Source organism: Dendrobates tinctorius, unplaced genomic scaffold, assembly GCF_039654945.1.
Source record: "Dendrobates tinctorius isolate UK_male_01 unplaced genomic scaffold, ASM3965494v1 ptg000003l, whole genome shotgun sequence".
Classification (NCBI taxonomy): Eukaryota; Metazoa; Chordata; class Amphibia; order Anura; family Dendrobatidae; genus Dendrobates; species Dendrobates tinctorius.
Window position 1 is genome coordinate 80017561 of NW_027361671.1, and position 20182 is coordinate 80037742.

The 20182-nt window shown below is 45.2% G+C and overlaps 1 long non-coding RNA gene across 1 annotated transcript in view; it reads right to left on the bottom strand.

Moving 5' to 3' along the window:
• LOC141091843 (uncharacterized) overlaps positions 1-20182 on the bottom strand; it is a 377478-nt gene that overhangs the window by 204883 nt on the left and 152413 nt on the right. The window contains exon 2 of the long non-coding RNA XR_012232603.1: positions 13340-13426. This is a non-coding gene — a long non-coding RNA (uncharacterized lncRNA). The remainder of the gene's footprint in view (positions 1-13339; positions 13427-20182) is intronic.

A 20182-nucleotide genomic window follows, 5' to 3' on the forward strand; every position in this document is an offset into this window, starting at 1 on the left:
TGTGGGGAATCGGGAACTGTTGGCCTTGAAATGGGCATTTGAGGAGTGGAGACATTGGTTGGAGGGAGCCAAACACCAAGTCGTGGTCCTTACTGACCACAAGAATTTGATTTACCTGGAGTCGGCCAAGTGCTTGAATCCTAGACAGGCTAGGTGGGCCTTGTTTTTCACACGTTTTGATTTTGTGGTCTCTTTTCTTTTTCCGGGCACTAAGAATGTCAAGGCTGACGCCCTCTCTAGGAGTTTCCTTGCTGATTCTCCTGTTGTGACTAAGCCTGCTACCATCTTAGGCGAGGGGGTAGTTCTTTCTGCCATCTCGCCCGATTTGAGACGTTCTCTGGAAGAGTTTCAGGAGGACAAACCTGAGCATTGTCCCAGTGGAAAGTTGTATGTTCCTGACCAGTGGAGGAAGAGGGTGATGTCTGAAGTTCATTGCTCTGCATTGGCTGGTCATCCAGGTATTTTTGGTACTAGAGATCTGGTGAGTCGGTCTTTTTGGTGGCCCGCCTTGTCTCATGATGTCAGGAATTTTGTGCAGTCCTGTGGGACTTGCTCCCGGTCTAAACCTTGTTCTCGCTCTAGTGGCTTGTTGATGCCTTTGCCGGTGCCCAGGAGGCCATGGACCCATATTTCAATGGATTTTATCTCTGATATGCCTGTCTCTCAGAGAATGACTGTTATTTGGGTGATTTGTGATAGATTCTCTAAGATGGTCCATCTTGTACCACTCCCTAAGTTGCCATCTTCTTCTGAGTTGGTGCCCTTGTTTTTGCAACAGGTGGTTCGCTTGCACGGGATTCCTGAGAACATTGTATCTGACAGAGGAGTTCAGTTTGTGTCTAGATTTTGGAGGACTTTCTGTTCCAAGCTGGGAATTCAGTTGTCCTTCTCCTCTGCGTTTCACCCTCAGACCAATGGGCAGACGGAGAGAACAAACCAGACTTTGGAGTCGTATTTGAGATGTTTTATTTCTGCCGATCAGGATGATTGGGTTTCATTTTTGCTCTTGGCCGAATTTGCTTTAAATAATAGAGCTAGTTCTGCCACTTTGATGTCACCTTTTTTTTGTAACTTTGGTTTTCACCCTCGATTTTCTTCAGGGCAGGTGGAGCCTTCTGCCTGCCCAGGTGTTGACACTGTGGTGGAGAGAATGCACCAGATCTGGGACCAAGTAGTGGATAAGTTATCTCTCTCCCAGGAAAAGGCCCAGCGGTTTTCCAACCGGCGTAGGACCGTTGGTCCCCAGTTTAAGGTGGGTGATATGGTTTGGTTGTCATCAAAAAATATCGTTATGAAGGTGGCTTCTCCTAAGTTTAAGCCTAGATTTATTGGACCTTACAAGATTTTGGAGATTATTAATCCGTCACTTTTCGGTTGGCTCTTCCTGTCACTTTTAAAATTCATAATGTGTTTCATAAGTCCTTGTTGAAGAGGTTTGTTGAACCAGTAGTCCCTGTGGTGGCACCTCCTGACCCTATATTAGTTGAAGGTAACATGGAATATGAGGTAGAGAAGATACTGGATTCCCGTCTGGCTAGACGGAGACTCCAGTATTTGGTTAAGTGGAAGGGTTATGGTCAGGAGGATAATTCCTGGGTCTCTGCCTCTGATATTCATGCCGAAAGATTGGTGCGTGCCTTTCATCGGGCTCACCCGGATCGCCCTGGTGGTATGGATGAGAGTTCGGTGACCCCTCCTCAAGGGGGAGGTACTGTTGTGAGTTCATTTTTCCCTTCACCATTGAGGTCTGATGAACTCCCTCCTCTGGTGAAGGAAGGTGGTGAGGCTGATTACCAAACACCTGGGCAGCTATATGATGACTGGGTGGCTGGAATTGAGGACAGGATATAAGGCTGCCGACGCCCTTCTTCCTGGCTGGTGATTTTCCTGCTGGATTCTTGGAGACCAGTCTGATTCCTGCATCTCAAAGCTAAGTTTTTCTGCTCTGCTTTGTAATCTTCAGTTTTGTTTTGCCTTGTTTTTTGGGAGTTCTGCCATCCCCGGCCGGGGGTGAGCTGAATTCCATTTTTGTCTCTGATCTGTTGCTTTGGGGTCTGCCTTGGGGCAGTTTAGTTTCTCCCCTTTCTGTCTTTAGGCTATATAGTTCTCCGGCTGTGATCGAGGGGTCTAGGGAACCGTAGGAACCCCCCACGGCTACTGCTAGTTGTTGTGGATAGGTCCAGGGGTCTGCAATCCGATAGCTGCCAACCTCTCTGGTTTTCCTGGACTTAGCTGGTATTTTGTTTTTTCCTCCTTCGGTGACTCATCATAACACACATCCACAACCTTGTCCCAGCACAGTGTTCAGTTGTCCATACCCCAGTCCTTGGATCTCAAGTGCAAATACACAGCCAACACCCCACAGGCCACACTACTAAATTCACACATTTCATGACTGTTTGTGTTAGGCGTCGGATTTCTGCGTTTACTCCACAGGGATCCAGACCCTCACATTCTGCAGTCTCCTGCTGTTTTTCTACTGCAGAGGAGATTGCAGAGGAGATTGCCTTGCAGCAAATCTCTCCTGAGGCTAAGTCCTTCTGTCCTCCTACTGAGCATGCTCATGGGACGATCTCCCATTGGAGATCGGGAGTCAGGTGCTCAGGTCCCGCTCCAGATCTCATTGGTCCATCTCAGAGATCTGGAAGCTTGCAGAAGGTCCCGGCTGCTATAAAAGGCGCGCATGGCTGTTCTGCCATGCGCTAGTATAGACTTACTTGCTGCTGTGTGTATGAGGACGGATGTATGATTCTGGTGAATGACTCATTAAAAAACCCTTCCCTCTGATATTACGTATGTGGTTAGGGACTGAGTTTGAATCAGCGCCAGCGCTCCTCTGCTGCAACATCCACAGCTGCTAGCGTCCGACATTGCACTTGCGCCTTAGCCTTGTCGTTTAGCGGCAGTGTCCATGCCGCGCTGCAGTAGCAGCCCCTTTGCGTCCGCAGTTGCAACGCTCCGCACACGGTAGGTCTAGACGGATGTAGTGCGGCCGTCTTGGGCTACTCCTGTGACCTGATACCGTGTGTGCATTTTTACTGAGTACTGTGACATCAACAGGCTCAGTCTTTTGGGTTTGTACTTATTTGGCATCTCTGTGAATTAAATGAGATTGCTCTGCGCACCTGGGTGAAGTTTAACCCTGTGCACATTTCCGCCATATTGCTCCTGCCACCACTTAGCAGCGGTTATATCACCTACTGCTCGGTAGACCCCGAGCGGCGAACTCACTTTATTATTATTTTTATTTAGTGCATTCCGCCGTTCCTAACATTATACTAGCGCCAGGGTCTGGCTAGTGATGGCAGAACAGCAGCAACTGTTACAGTGTATTCAGCAGCTTGAGGGCTGGTTGGCCACTCTTGAGAGGGCTCTCTCAGCTGCACAATCCACCGAAGCTGCTGTAAAGGCAATCACAGCCGCGGTTTCCCGTATGTCCACGTCCTCCCTTGCGCCGACAGTTACCCGCCTCCCGTTGCCCAATAAATTTTCTGGCAATGGCACCTCCTGTAGGGGTTTCATCAGCCAGTGCTCAATTCAGCTGGAGCTACTGGCTGCGCAATTCCCTACGGAGCGGGCCAAGGTGGGGATTATTGTTTCCCTTCTGTCAGGCAAGGCGTTGGAGTGGGCTACGCCATTATGGGAGCGTGGTGACCCAGAGGTTCAGACTGCTGCTCAGTTTCTAACAGCTATTAAGCAGGTCTTCCTCGATCCACGGGTCACGCACGAAACCTCTCTTCAGCTTCTTGCTTTGACTCAGGGTTCTCTCTCGGTTAGTCAGTATGCCGTCCGTTTTCGGACACTGGCTTCTGAGCTGGAGTGGTCCGATAAAGCCCTCATCCCTGTGTTTTGGAGAGGCTTGGCGGAACATGTTAAAGATCCTCTCTCTACCAGAGAGGTTCCTGCAAGTTTGGAAGAGCTGATTGCCATTTCCACCCGCATTGACCTACGTTTTTCGGAGCGCGGTATGGAGCATGCTCAATCCAAACGGAAGGTTACCTTGGCTCCCAATTTTTTTGAGCCTCTGGAACTACCCAAGCCAGAGGTTATACCCCCAGAGCCCATGGAGGTGTCTCGCGCCGTTCTCCAGGCGCATCCGGCACAAGACTCCAGTTGCATTTATATTTGTCAACACGCTGTTTCTCAGAACAACAGTGCCCCGCAACGGCCAAATTCTGTGCCGCCGGGCAAGACCCTTGTTCCTCCCCGCCTTCGGCTCAAGGTTCTCACGTGGGCACACGCGTCCAGGAGGGGTGGTCACTGTGGCTATATGCAGACCACAAAATTCCTGGCAGGGTCTTACTGGTGGCCGCACAGGGCTCGGGATGTTAAAAAATATATTCGAGCCTGCGCCTTTTGTGCTCGGAATAGCCTCCTTAAACGAAGGGTGGTGACACCTGCCGACACACGGTGGCATTCCACTTTAACTTCTGCTCCCGTTGTCTACCATGGGTCCCTTCTCAAACCTGGTGATCTTGCCGCCCCTGATGCCTTCCATTTGTCCCGGGTCTCCCTGTCACCTACTGGGACATCAGACTTGCCTTCGGACGAGTCTGAGGCCTATATCTCTGATGGGCACAAGTTGGTGGATCAGAAGGCTCAGGGAGGAGGGGGCCCTAGGAGGGGGGGTAATGTTAGGCGTCGGATTTCTGCATTTACTCCGCAGGGATCCAGGCCCTCACATTCTGCAGTCTCCTGCTGTTTATCTACTGCAGAGGAGATTGCCTTGCAGCAAATCTCTCCTGAGGCTAAGTCCTTCTGTCCTCCTACTGAGCATGCTCATGGGACGAACTCCCATTGGAGATCGGGAGTCATGTGCTCAGGTCCCGCTCCAGATCTCATTGGTCCATCTCAGAGATCTGGAAGCTTGCGGAAGGTCCCGGCTGCTATAAAAGGCGCGCATGGCTGTTCCGCCATGCGCTAGTATAGACTTACTTGCTGCTGTGTGTATGAGGACGGATGTATGATTCTGGTGAATGACTCATTAAAAAACCCCTTCCCTCTGATATTACGTATGTGGTTAGGGACTGAGTTAGAATCAGCGCCAGTGCTCCTCTGCTGCAACATCCACAGCTGCTAGTGTCCGACATTGCGCTTGCGCCTTAGCCTTGTCGTTTAGCGGCAGTGTCCACACCGCGCTGCAGTAGCAGTCCCTTTGCTTCCGCAGTTGCGACATTTTTATTGAGTACTGTGACATCAACAGGCTCAGTCTTTTGGGTTTGTACTTATTTGGCATCTCTGTGAATTAACTGAGATTGCTCTGCGCACCTGGGTGAAGTTTAACCCTGTGCGCATTTCTGCCTTATTGCTCCTGCCACCACTTAGCAGCGGTTATATCACCTACTGCACTTTATTATTTTTATTTAGTGCGTTCCACCGTTCCTAACAGTTTGTGCTCGAAATTTTTCATTTTAGGCTCATGGAGACAGAAGCTTTCCGCAACCTGATGGTGGGCGGCCATCCCTCGTGCTCTCAACAATGCAGTTAATAAGAAAGTCACAAAAAGTTACACTGGCGCTGACCAATAAAAGAGGTGGGCTTCTGGTATCTAGACAGGATCTGTGCTCAAACTGTCTAAAAATAAACTGTGGATAAATGTAAAAAGAAGGTACCGCTCTCCAAACTGCATACAAATTGGAACTAAAGAGGCCCAATAAAGATAGGAGTGATAGTGAGAGTGAATGAACTTAAAATGTGAGTGTATCACAAAAAAAGACACTTCTCAGGAGAGTGAAGGAGGTAAGATTCAAACACGCCTGCAATAACTCTGGTACACAGTGACAGGCTGGTGCTGCAACACATAGAGGCTTACCCTGACTTAGACTGAAGAGAAGGTGCCGTCCTGATCGCGGTATGTAGTCCACAATGGGGAACGATGGGTGTGAAGCCAGCTGGGATGATGATGCAGACACACTACAGTGTGCGAGGTACAGGTGTATCGAGGTGTCGGGCAGAGCCAGAGCCGCTGCGGCCGGTAGCGCCCTGGATGCTCGGCAGATAAAGACCGACGCTGTACTGAGCTGACAGCGTGTGACAGCACAGAGCTGAGCTATGGAGCCTAGCTGGGGTCAACAAACCAACGCGTTTCGAAGGCTAGTCGGCCTCCTTCGTCAGGGTTACCGCCCACTCATTCTGGCTGTCATATATAGTGTATGTGGTTGGACACCTGTTTAACTCCTAATTGATCACACCCCGCCCTAGTAGACATATTCGGCAGAAAAGATACTTGAGTGCTGATTAGGACTGAGGCATATATTCAGAAGAAAAAGCGACTAACAGCTTAATTCTATCATCTGGCATAAAATAATATATATATATATATACATATATATATATATATATATATATATATATAAATAAATAATGGTAATAGAAACTAATATAATAAATACTAAAAAACTAGATCTTTATTAAGTTAACATTAACATTTTTTTGAGATGAATAAGACCCAAATAAAAACAGAGCGGCATTTTGTGTATCATACTCTGGCAAGTCCTTCATTAACACTGGTGTGTGCAGTACCTGTCTTAAAGAATTGGTCCCTATGTGTTTTTCATTGGAGAAAACAGATCATGTGAACTCATATGATATGATTTAATATAGCTGTTCACTTTTTCATATGCAATGACTACAGACTCTCTCTGAAACACAAATGTAGTTTGTATTGATGCTGGAATCTGTTGCTTTTAATACATATTTAAATACAGGTGTTTGTTATGATTGGGTCACCAAGGAGGAAAGCAAGACCAAGCTAAGCCACAGAAAACCAGAGAGGTTGGTATCTAAGTGGATTGCAGACCCCTGATCCTATCCACACAACTAGCAGTAGCCGTGGAGCTACGTGGAGCTAGGCATCTACGATGATCCTAGATGCCTCGACAAAGCCAGAGGACTAAATAAGCCTAAAGCAAGAAAGGGGAAATCAAAACTGCCCCAGAGCAGACCCCAAAGGAATAGATAGCCCCCAAACATATATTGTCGGTGAGACAAGATGAAAACACAAACGCAGGTTGGAAAATGGACTGAGCAAACGATGGGGCCCACACTAACTAGACAGGACAGGAAAGGAAAGACTGTCTGCAATCACGCAAAAAACCCTGCAAAAAATGCCCAACATGTCTGATAGAAAAATATTGAAGTCACTAGACTTCACCCACTATATCAGCACTCTGGCATATTCTGAAAGCAGAGCAAAAAGAGGCCAATCTAATAAGGGACAAAAACAAACTGGCACAAGCAGTAACATAAGGATGGAAATTCAGCACAGCCCCAGCCAGAGCTGGCTGAACACACAAAACTGAAATAGACAAAACCAGATCAAATGTGAACATTAGCAAAAGAACACTTAGCTGAGCATGCAGGGACTGAGCTGGAAACTAAGACCTCAGGAGGCAGGAAAAGATCACTAGCAGGGATAGAGGGAGTCGGCTGTCTTAAATCCAGTCAGAAACTCCATATCTCCAGTCATCCGCCTCATTATCAGGTGGCTGGCCTCTGTTAACTAGATCAGCTCCATTACCTCCAGTAACCACCAGAGGGAGCTCGGAAAGAGAACTCGCGACCCCTCTATCAATATAACCAGCTCCACTACCTTCACTAGTAACCAGAGGTAGGCCAGAAAGTGAATTCACAACAGGTGTTTTTTAGAAGAGGACTGTGAAACTGGATTCATACCCATCTACAAAATATGTGGTGACGTTCACAGTCATAATTAATATAATTCCAGTATAACTTAGGATAATTTCTGTCAAGCTCATCTTTAAATTGAAGACATACCAAGAAAAGCACATTGTTTAAATTTCATGGACTTATCAATCATTGAATGCCAGAAGTTGTCAGACTTGGATGAAAGTATCCATTCCTAATAGCATGGCACAATCCATGAAAAGTCTCAAAGTCAAGATAGCAAACTGTAATTGTAATAAAAACTAACAACCCAAATAATAAAAACCTTCTCCATTTTTCAGTTTCAAAAATAAATTTGAATGCATTGCTTCATCAAGAATGGTGATTTTTTTGCCAATCTTGATGAGGGCACATGGTGGAGTCAAATGCTCCTGATTCATTAAGAGACACACGTCTCTTAATGAATCAGGATCATCTGACAAGTAGCGTGCACCTCTGTGTTCCTAGCCATCAATCTTACTGAGTCACTCACTGGAGAAAGATTACTGGCATAACAAACACCATGCTCATCATGAATTAGACAAGCTGTAGCATCAGGCCCATCATGCCACTGTCCTGCCCAAGCTTTGCCCATTTTGGTGAAGCTAAATTTACCACATATACTTGAGTATAAGCCGACCCGATTATAAGCCAAGGCACCTAATTTTCCCACTGAAAACTGGGTAAGCTTATTGACTTTAGTATAAGCCGGGTATGCAGTGTCCCCTTATCCCTGTCCTGAGATGCGTGGCTCCCCACATCCTGTCCTGGTATGTAGCTCCCCCGTTTTTTTCCTGGTATGTGTGGCTCATTTGTCCTGTCCTGCTATGTGTGGCTCCCCCTGTCCTGTCCTGCTATGTGTGGCTCCCTCATCCTGTCCTGCTATGTGTGGCTCCCCTGTTGTATAGATGACTACCTGGTCCCGCATGGCTCCCCAGGTCCCGCATGGCTCGGCTCCACCGGTCACGCATGGCTCACCCCCCATGTCCCATCGTTGCATGCAAGGCTCACACACCCCCATCCTACTCACCCTCTTCGTGTCCTCGCAGCATCCACTAGTCCCTGCGTGGCAGCTCTCCTGTGCCGAGCTGTCACGTGGTACCGCTCATTAAGGTAATGAATATGCGCTCCACGCCTATGTGAGTGGAGACGTGTGCATATTCATTACCATAATGAGCGGTACCACGTGACCGCTGAGCACTGGAAGAGCTGCCGGCGCCTGGACAGAGATGCAGGGACGGAGATGCAGCGACGACGAGAGGAGGGTGAGTATGATGTCTTCTGTTAGCTGGCAGCTGCAGCTGTCACTGTGCCACAGCTGCCGGCTCCTGGCACTGCTCAGCCACTACCTCTCCCCTCGCCGGCTTTCTGGACAATGACTCTTGTATAAGCTGAGGGGGGCATTTTCAGCACAAAAAAAGTGCTGAAAATCTTGGCTTATGCACGAGTATATACGGTAATTGTTGTAAAGTTTAAAAAAAATCTCTGCAACTCCAAGTTTCATGACTTTTCAATGCTTTTATTATTGTTTTCGGTTATGAATCAGGGCCTATATCTCTAACTGAGCAGTTCATTTACATTTCACATTACTCTAGAATTGGCATTATTTAAATAATATTTACACCTTTTGAAGAAATTTTTTTGTTAAAATAAATGTACACACATGGACAAAAGTTGTACTTTGTGTAAAACCCACAGTGGTCACTGAAATAACTTGAAACTGACGAAAGTAATTTTCAATTTAAATTTACAAAATATCAACTAATGAAAATCAGACATTGCTTTTGAAATTTAGTTCAACGGAAAAATATTTTAAAAAAATTGGCTCACAGATGTCTGCAAACTTGTAGCCACTCATTTTACCTATTTAGAGTTTGAAAATGAGTCACTGTGCTGTTAGGTATAATGGTGTGCACCACACTGAATAAGGAGGAAAGAAAGCTAAGGAAAGAAATGTTTCAGAAGACTGGAAATAAAATTCTAGACAAATGCTTTAAAGCAGGGGTGGGGAACGTCCGGCCTGCGGGCCGTATACCGGCCGCGATATCATCTGGTGCGGCCCGCAGCATCTTTGCCCATTTTTTAGCAGTGGGCCCTTTAAGTCTTCAGAGATGCGCACGGTATTGTGTCCGACGTGTAGATGTTATCTGACTGACCAGTCAGCCCTGACTATTTCCGGTCAGAGACATTTTACTCACAAAAAAAACTTTATTGCCCAGTGCGGCCGCTGACAAAGTCTAATCCTGGAGATTCTCGGCTGCAACTGCAAGTGCTGCAAATCTATTTTATGGAGCGGAGGAGGAGGGAGAACGATGAGCACCGTGCACTGCAAGTGCAATCCAGGAACAGCCTCCCGCAACCCCCGGCAGCTCTGCAGGATGATCTGGAGCTGCACACGTTGCATCTTTGTTGTAAAACTAGAGAGAAAGAGAAGAGAGGCTGTGACGTTCAGGGAATGGACAACGCCCGAGAGTGGACCCTCTAGGTCGCGGATCTGGAGCCCCTGGTTCGAGCGCGCCAGGTGATGACCGACCCCTATACAGGGATCGTTAGGGGCAAAACCGCAGAGGACAGAACCGCGACAGCCGGTACCAGGAGGGACGGCTCAACGACACGGAGCACCAGCGGGGGCAAGAACACTGGACAGAGAATTAGAGAACCCGAGCAGGGTTATAGGATGAGGAGGAAGCCAGGTAGCGGCTACTAGTAGGAGTAATAGGAGTAGCCACAGGGATGGAAGGAGTGCAGACGAGGAAAACCCAGGAGAGGGTACAGGGGCGGATATGCAGAAGGGAAGTGACCCAGGGTACCAGGAGAGCGAGGCGAGGAAAGGGCAGGACAAAATGGAGATTGACAGGGAGAAGGTGAGAGAAATTAAACGAGGAACCTATAGCAACACTATAGAGGCCAGAACAAAGCGTGGAATAGCACACTCAATCCTCAGGCGTCCTCTCTACAGAGAGAACGCCTGAAATACCTTAGGATCCGGAAGTGGGAAATACGCACCGCCCTCAGCGCCGCCCACCGCCGGCAGAAGAGGGAGCGCTGGTGCTCGCCCGCGGAATGAGGAAGGAGCGCAGGGACGTCACAGGGCAAGAGGCTGCGTGAGAGTGCGCGCTGCGGCGAGGATGCCGGTAAGGGGTGGTGGCAGCTCGTGCCGCCGGAGAGGACGCGAGGCCGGGCACGGCCGCCTATGTTACAGAGGCAAAGTCTTTTGTGCACTCTTCCCAACCAAAGCAAAGGGGAGAATGTCTCAGCCTGTTAAAGGAGCCCAAATTCTGGAGTTTGCACGGTGCAAATGCAAAATCCTTCTGGTGCATATGAGAGTGCATGAGTGCAGGCAGCTGGAGGCCAGTGCATTAGTAAGTTTGAGCCTTCATTGCTGCAGATGCATGTCCTGTTTGCTGGCTGCCCTTCTGCAGAGTTCCTGTCTGGAGATCACCACTCTTTTAGTGCAAGCTGACATGGCTGCATTGGCATGCATGCACTCTGCAAAAACTGCACAGCCCACTGCATGCAGTCAGCAAGCAACTGGTTAAAAATTCCATGCACACTTAATTTTTAATATTTTTCTCCTTTTTTTATTTTGCATTTTTTTCGTGGCTGCAGCTTTTGGCATTTACTGCTTAGCATTTTTCTTATTTTTTGCATGCTCATTTGTGATTTTATTTTGCAAAGTTGCAAAATATTTTTGTGCACTTTTATATTTGCAGTCATTTTACTATTATTTTTAAATATATATTTTTTTATAATTTTGCAGTTGAATTTTTTTCTTGCCAGTTTATTTTGTATTTGCATTTACTAACTGATGCAAGCTTAGAACACCAGTTGGGAGTAGCAACATCATTAATACCTCCCAACATAGCAGGCCTCACCAAAGAGAAGTCATTCCAGCCATCACATTAGATGGGAGTTATTTAAAGGGAACCTGTCACCAGGTTTGGCCTATGTGAGTTGCGGTCACTGCCTTTCAGGGCTTATATATAGCATTCTATAATGCTGTATATCTGCCCCCGATCTGACCTGTAAGAGAAGAAAAATAACTTTTTTTATATTCACATGGGGGGTGGTCCGGTTCGATGGGCGATGTTGGTCTTGGTTCTGCGTCTCCCATCCTCTTACGATCCCCGTCCTCCTGCTTGTTTCATGTGGATGACACCTCCCTGCGTCATCCACACAGGCTCCCTGGAATTGCGCTCCTGCACAGGTGAACTTATCTGCCCTGTTGAGGGCACAGAAAAGTACTGCAGTGCGCAGGCGCCGAGAAAGGTCGGAGAAGCCCAGTGCATGCGCACTGCAGTACTTTGCTGGGCAGATAAGTACACCTGCGCAGAAGCGTGATTCCAGGGAGCCTGTGAGGATGACATTGGACACATCAACAACATGAAGCAAGCAGGAGGACGGGGACCTCAAGAAGATGGGAGGCTCTGGACGAGGAGCAGTGACACCCATCGGATCGGACCACCCCCAGGTGAGTATAAAAAAAGTTATTTTTCTTCTCTTACAGGTCAGATCAGGGGCAGATATACAGCATTATAGAATACTGTATATCAGCCCCCGAAAGGCAGTGGACGTAACTCGTATTGGCCAAACCTGGTGACAGGTTCCCTTTAACTGTTTGAATAAATATAGCTGGCTAATGTTTAAGTTAATAATTTTTATACGGCCCCCGAACGCCATTATAAAATTCCAAATGGCCCTTGGCAGAAAAAAGGCTCCCCACCCCTGCTTTAAAGGAAAAGGCAAAAAGACTATCTACCAAACAGAAATTTAAAGTCTATGGGCCTTCACCCAACCTCTCTGGACGTGGCTACCAAAGGAAAACTGATGAAAAACTGAAGAGACGGATAATACGCAGACCAAGTTCCAAAAAGATTAGATGTAAGCTCAAAGGTCATGATACATCAGAGTCAGGTCAAGCCATCCTTCATTGTCTTGGCTAAGTGGACTTCATGGAAGTAGAACAGGAGAAAACCACTACTGAAAACAACTGTTAAAAAAGGAAATATGTTATTAGAAAAAATGGATACTGACAAGCCACAAAATTTGGAGAATGTAGTTTGGATAGCTGAGACAAAACTGGAGCTTTTTGGCAAGTCCCATCAGCTTTATGTTCATAGATGCAAAAATGAAGCATAAAAAGTAAAGAACATTGTACTTGCTGTGAAACATGTAAGAGGCTTGGTTATGTTTTGAGGCTACTCTGCTGCATCTGGCATAGGGCGTCTAGAATCTGTGCAGGGTACAATAAAATCTCCAGACTATCAAGGCATTCTGGAGCGAAATATGCTGCCAAGTGTCAGGAAGCTTATTCTGAGTCACAAGTTATGGGTCATCCAACTCAAAACACAGCTAAAAATATCTAAGAATGGATAAGAGAAAAGCATTGAACTATTTTGAGATGTCCTTATATGAGCCCTGATCTAAATCCCTTATAAAGGAGGATGCTGCCTCTGAAACCCGTAGGATCATTTTTTAACTTGTGTCTTTGCTAGTGGGTAATCCCGTAGCAGGTGATGTCACATTTGCTGCAAGTTACAGTTCTCTTTTTTCCTGAAATGTTAACCACAGTACAACTGACTGAAGCACTGTAAACACTGAGTTGCAATTTACTGATTTACCCAATCTATCCCAGACTCTACAGCATTATATGCGGCAGTATTCATATACCTACCTCGGATCTTCATGGACCTCTCCTTTCAACAACAACAGAAGAATCCTTCCATCCCGGCTGCCTGACACAGCCTCCACGTGTTTCTCCCTGTCCACACAGATAGGCACAGTGTCAATTGTGACTTTCATTTATATGTTCCTTTCTTTCATTACGCTATGCTCACATCGCATCGGGAGCACAGTACTATATAGTGCATGTATATTTGATTCTCATCTAATAACCTATTGAACATCTCTGCAAGAAGCTGAAACTGCCTGGAGAATGCACCCTTCACTCCTGAGACTGCGGTAGCAGTTTGCTCATGAGGAGAAGGTCAAAATACCTGTGGACAGTTGCAGACGTCTCATTGAGAGTTAGAGAAGCGATTGTTTGCAGTAATTGCTTGAAAAGATTGTGCAACAAAATATTAAGTTAAGGGTGCCATCCAGGTGATAGATGAGAGGATCAAGCAAAATGTTAATTTGCCTTCTTGCATGGTTTTTCCCAGAAAAAAAAACGATTCACGGAGAAGTTATTCTCCTCAAATTTAATGTCCCTTAATATGCTCTGTGGTCTCATGTGACATTAACCACTTTTGCGGTCATGCTTCGATCACTAAGAGAAGTGAATGAGAATCTAGTTGGCACGTGACCACAAGTACGCAAATAGAACATTGAGACAAGATGAGAATCTAGTTGCAGAGCTTGCTAAAAAGTGCAGTGTGTGTTGAACATTTCCCGAGGTCAGATAAACTCTTTAATATTTAGAGTGCATGTGTCTTGTCACTCAAACTGAATAAATATGAATGAATAAATATGAAGACAATACAAATCTGTCACAATAAGTCACATAGTATGATGAGCTCACGGATCCCATCAGGATGTTGTCATTCTTCGTATGACTATTTGTAAATCATATTCATCTTAGTTTAAAATTTCCCACACAAAGCTAGTATGTTTTAATCTCCGTATGAAGGGCAGATGCTTCATGTGAGGTGCTGCAATAAGCAAGAAGCGTGAAACTGACTTAATAACCTCACTGTTTATTGTTCTTAGCATGGGAACTACATTGCTCTATCGATGGCACACAGATGTCTATAAATATTACAATGCATACTTCCCTAGAATTAATATCCATCTGGCACTAAGCAGGAGCGGAGCTATGTATATCTGAAGCTTTATAATGTAAATGATAATAAAACAGAATGTTTCCACCCTGAAGCAGCTGCGATTGTGGTCATCCCCATTTGTAAATGTTACCGTTTGTTTATAGAAGTGATTTTGCTGAGTATTCAAATAGGAGATTTAACATTCCCAAATAATTGTGTGCTACAATGTAAAGCAAATAATTAGAAGTGGAGCTTTGTATAGAGTCTGACGTTTCCCGGTCAGATAGTTTTTGTTTTTTTGGGTGGATTTGTGTTGCTGGTGGGTAACTGCAGCCACTTATTCAGCATTACATTTTTATTAATTTCAATTTATTTATAATTATGGTACCTGTAAATTATAAAAGGCTTTTATATTTTTGGAGATAAATATATATTTTTATATATATTTTCCTTGAACTTTATATCACCTCTTGCATGGCATTACTCATTTAGGGCTCGCTCATGTGAGAGTATACACCAGACGTGTGTTATATGATATTTTTAAAAAAGTGCAGCATGCTGCAAATTGGATCACACTTAGTCCATACAAGTCTATGGGCGCCTGGAAAACATCGAACTGCACTCGGATGACATCATTCACCGCAGGGACACCGAAGTGTCAGCATCTTCTACTGCACCACCAATGAATCAAGTCCATACTCTCTGGAGACCGGCTCCTCCTGAACCCATTGCATACACTGGGCATTGACTCTAAATGGGACCTAATAGGCTCTATGTCATATTTGTTAGGGATGGCGGAACGCACTAAATATAAATAATAGGAAGTGCGTTCGCCGCCCGGGGTCCACCGTGCAGTAGGTGTAACAACTGTTGCTGAGTAATGGCAGACTCGCTATAAGGCGGTATACTGCGCTCAGGTTAAACGTCACCCGAGGTGCGCAGAGCGGACTCTGTTAAACTCACAGAGGCGCTTTAGTGCAAATAAAGCATAAACGCCGAGCCTGTTAGTTTCACAGGTCTCAGCTGGCGTGCACACACGGTATATGGTCACAGGACACGGCCCAAGGCAGAGGTCGGTGTCCGTCTTGACCTACCGTGCGTGCGGCGTCACTACCGCAGATGCCAGTAAGTGCTGCTAACTGCAGCACGGCGGTAACTACTGCTGCTGTACGACAGTGCTGTGAGGCATCACACTATCGGATGCTAGTGTAGCGGTGCGGTATGCACTGTGGCGTATGGCTTGCCACTGACTGGCGCTGACTATAACTTTAATTCCCTATCCACATGCGTAATATCAGAGGGAAGGGGTTTTATAATGAGTCAGGCACCAGAATCATACATCCATCATCATTCACACATAGAATCATAAAATCATAGAATCGTAGGGTTGGAAGGGACCTCCTGGGCCATCTGGTCCAACCCCCTGCTCAAAGCAGGTTTCGCTAAATCATCCCAGTCAGATGTCTGTCCAGCCTCTGTTTGAAGACTTCCATTGAAGGAGAACTCACCACTTCTCGTGGCAGCTTGTTCCACTCATTGATCACTCTAACTGTCAAAAAGTTTTTTATAATATCTAATCTGTGTCTCCTCCCATTCAGTTTCATCCCATTGCTTCTAGTCTTTCCTTGTGCAAATGAGAATAAAGTTGATCCTTCTACAATGTAACAGCCCTTTAGATATTTGTAGACAGCTATTAAGTCTCCTCTCAGTCTTCTCTTTTGCAAACTAAATAATCCCAAATCCTGCAACCTTTCCTCATAAGACAGGGTTTGCAGACCGGTCACCATTCTGGTTGCTCTTTTCTGAACTTGCTCCAGTTTGTTGATGTCTTTTTTAAAGTGTGGTGCCCAAAACTTGACACAATATTCCAGATGAGGTCTGACCAAAGAGGAGTAGAGGGAAATAATTACTTCACGTGATCTAGACTGTATGCTTCTGTTAATACATCCTAGAATTGCATTTGCCTTTTTTGCTGCTGCATCACACTGTTGACTCATATTCAGTCTGTGATCTATTAGTATACCCAAGTCTTTTTCACATGTGCTGTTGCTTAGCCCTATTCCTCCCATTCTGTATATGCTTTTTTCATTTTTATTGCCCAGATGTAGTACTTTGCATTTTTCCCTGTTAAAAACCATTCTGTTAGTTGCTGCCCACTTCTCCAGTTTATTTATATCTTTATGAATCCTCTCTCTCTCTCTTCTCTAGTATTAGCTATCCCTCCTAGCTTTGTGTCATCAGCAAATTTAATCAGTTTACCCTCAATTCCTTCATCTAAATCGTTGATAAAGATGTTGAACAATACAGGGCCCAGGACAGAGCCCTGTGGTACCCCACTTGAGATATTCTTCCAACTGGATGTGCAGCCATTTACGACCACTCTCTGGGTCCGATCACTAAGCCAGTTATGAATCCACCTAACAGTTGCCTCGTCCATTCCATACTTAGTCATTTTTTCAATAAGGATTGTATGAGATACTTTGTCAAATGCTTTGCTGAAGTCAAGATATACTATATCTACAGCATTTCCTTGATCCACCCAATCAGTGATTCCGTCATAGAAGGAAATTAAGTTAGCCTGACACGACTTATTAGTTACAAACCCATGCTGACTCTGTTTAATCACTTCATTCTTATCCAGGTACTGATATACATGTTGTTTAATAATTTGTTCAAAGATCTTTCCTGGTATAAAAGTCAGACTCACCGGCCTATAGTTGCCTGGGTCCACCTTCTTCCCCTTTTAGAAGATAGGAACAACATTTGCTCTTCTCCAGTCTTCTGGGACTTCTCCTGTTCTCCAAGAATTTTCAAAGATTATGGAGAGGGGTTCAAAAATTTCTTCTGCTATCTCCTTCAGTACTCTGGGGTGTAATTCATCTGGACCTGGAGACTTGAATTCATTTAGGTTAGCTAAGTGTTTCCTCACTATCTTTCTGTTTATAGATATCCTGGATTCTTCTTTTCCCTTAATAGGACAGTGAAGAACAGTTGATGTTACATTTCCTTTCTGAGAGAAAACAGATGCAAAATAGGAATTTAAAAGTTTGGCCTTCTCAACATCCTGTCTTACCATTTCATCATTTTCATCCTGTAAAAATCCTATAGCATCTTTGACTTTTCTTTTACTTTTGACATATCCCCAAAATCCTTTATTATTGCTTTTGACATCTCTTGCAAGCCTCAATTCATTGTCAGCTTTACATAGTCTGATTTGTGCCCAGCAGGTTCTGCAGACAGCATTATATTCTTCCTTAGATATGCCTCCCTCTTTCCATTTTATAAACATTTTTTTCTTCCTTTTTAGCATGTGCTTAAGTTCTGTGTTCATCCATCCTGGCTTCCTTAAATGCTTCCTATTCTTCCCTCTTTTCGGAATTGTTAAAAATTGTGCTTTGAGAATTTCATTTTTCAAGATTTCCCATCCTTCCTGGACATTTTTGTCTTTAAGGATATCCAGCCATTGGATCCCTCCAATTCTCTTTCTGAATCCCTTAAAATCTGCCTTTCTGAAATCTAACCTTGACGTCTGAGTCTTCACAGGTCTTCCTCCTCTAGTTATCCAAAATTCTAAAATAGCATGGTCACTACCTCCTAGGATCCCAGCCACTTTTACCTCCTCAACCATTTCCTCCCTGTTTATAAGGATTAGATCCAAGATAGGAGCTCCCCTTGCTTTCTACCCTACCTTTTGGAAGATAAAGTTGTCAGCAAGAGAGGATAAGAATTTCCTTGACCTGTTAGTTTTGCCTGAGAGAGATTCCCAACAAATGTCTGGATAGTTGAAATCTGCCATGACAACTATGTCATATTTTTTGGAGAACTTGGCCATTTGATGCATAAAGAGTTCATCCATATCTTCAGCTTGCACAGGCGGCCTGTAGTAAATGCCTACAATGGTGTCCTTTCCATTGTTCTGTCCTTGTATTCTTACCCAAACAGTTTCCACAGAACTCCCAGTCTCTGAAGCTTCAATCTCTGTGCAGATATACACGTTTCTAACATACAATGCGACACCTCCTCCTCGTTTATCAAGTCTGTTTCTTGCAAATAAGTTGTATACTTCTAGTCTTGTATTCCAATCATGTGCATTGTCCCACCAAGTTTCAGTGATTCCAATGACATCATATTTCTTTTCCTGTGTTAGTAGTTCCAATTCTCCTTGTTTGTTGCCCATGCTTTGTGCATTAGTATAGAAACATTTTAGTTTGTGATTGGTTTCTCTTTCTCCAATATTTTTATTAATTAGATTCTTTCGTCTTTGTTCTTCCTTTCCACTTCTAATAGCAGAGTTCTCAATAGCATTTGTCAGGTGTATGGCTTTTTCTGGTCTTTTGCTTCCCTTCCCATGTTGTTCTAGTTTAAAGCTCTCCTTACAAGTGTAGCAAGGCGACTTCCAAATACATGTTTTCCAGTCATCGTAAGGTGCACCCCATCTCTAGCAAGTAGTTCATCGTAAAGGTAATTCACTCCAAATCGTTGCTGACGGCACCATCAACGTAGCCAGTTGTTCATGGCAATCCACTGGGAGGATGGAAGAGAAGACCACCTGCGCTCCCAGTTCTTTCACTTTCTTGCCTAAGTCTTCAAAGTCTCTGCAGATGGTTTTCAGGTCGTTTCTTGCAGTGTCATTTGTCCCCACATGTAGTAGCAGGAATGGGTAGTCATCTGTAGGTCTGAAGAGTCCTGATATCCTGTCAGACACATCTTTAATTTTTGCACCTGGAAGACAGCACATTTCTCTTGAAGTTATATCCGTTCTGCAAATAGCGGCCTCTGTTCCTCTCAACAGGGAATCCCCCATGACCACCACTCTTCGTTTCTTCTTCACAACACTTTTCTTTCTCCATCCAGGACTCTGAAGGCGTACAAGGTTGCTGTTTGTGGGCAAAGTCTTATCCTGATGTATTTCTTCATCGCTTTCCTGCGTGAGAGCCTGGTACTCGTTCCTGAGAAGTATAGGTGCTGACTGCCTCCTGATCCTCCTGCTTCTCTGGGTCACATGTCTCCATTCCTCTGTTTCTTCAGGTGCACTTCAAATTTCTTCTCTTTCTGTAACATGAAGAGATAATTCTGCTCTGTCTAAGAACTCTTCACCTTCCTTAATGATCTTCGAGATTTTGCAACTTTTCCTCCAACAGGGACACAAGCTTGCATTTGTGGCATGTGAAGTTTGGCTTTTCCACTGGTAAGTCTGTGAACATGTAACAAGAAATGCAGCTCACCAAATGGCTCCTGGCCTCTTCCATATTGAGATTTCTTAAAAATGATGAAAGATGAGCCAAAATTCAGATTTGTATAGTCTATACTAGCGCATGGGCAAGCGGCCATTCGGGCCTTTTATAGCCATGCGCTTCCGGGACCTTCCAGACCTCTGAGATGGGCCAATCAGATCAGGACAAGGACCTGAGCATGTGACCCCTGATCTCCACTGGGAAATCATCTCGTGGGCATGCCCAGTAGCGTGGAGAGAGGATTTAGCCTCTGGAGTGGTTTCCTGCAAAGCAGGTTGCGCTATCATTGCTGGTCCAGAGTTGGCAGCAATATCCAGACCCAGAGAGCTGGTCTGAGCATGGCGCCTGGATCACCAAGATTGCTGTGCAGGTCCCTGATCGGCCGGAAAGGAATGGGAGACCGCTGGATGTATGGCTCTGTATTCCCGCTGTGCAGCTGCAGGAATACGACGCCTAACAATATTTCATTGCGGTGACACTACTTACCTGGTTTTCCCATGATGCTTTTTTGAAAGGGTGACT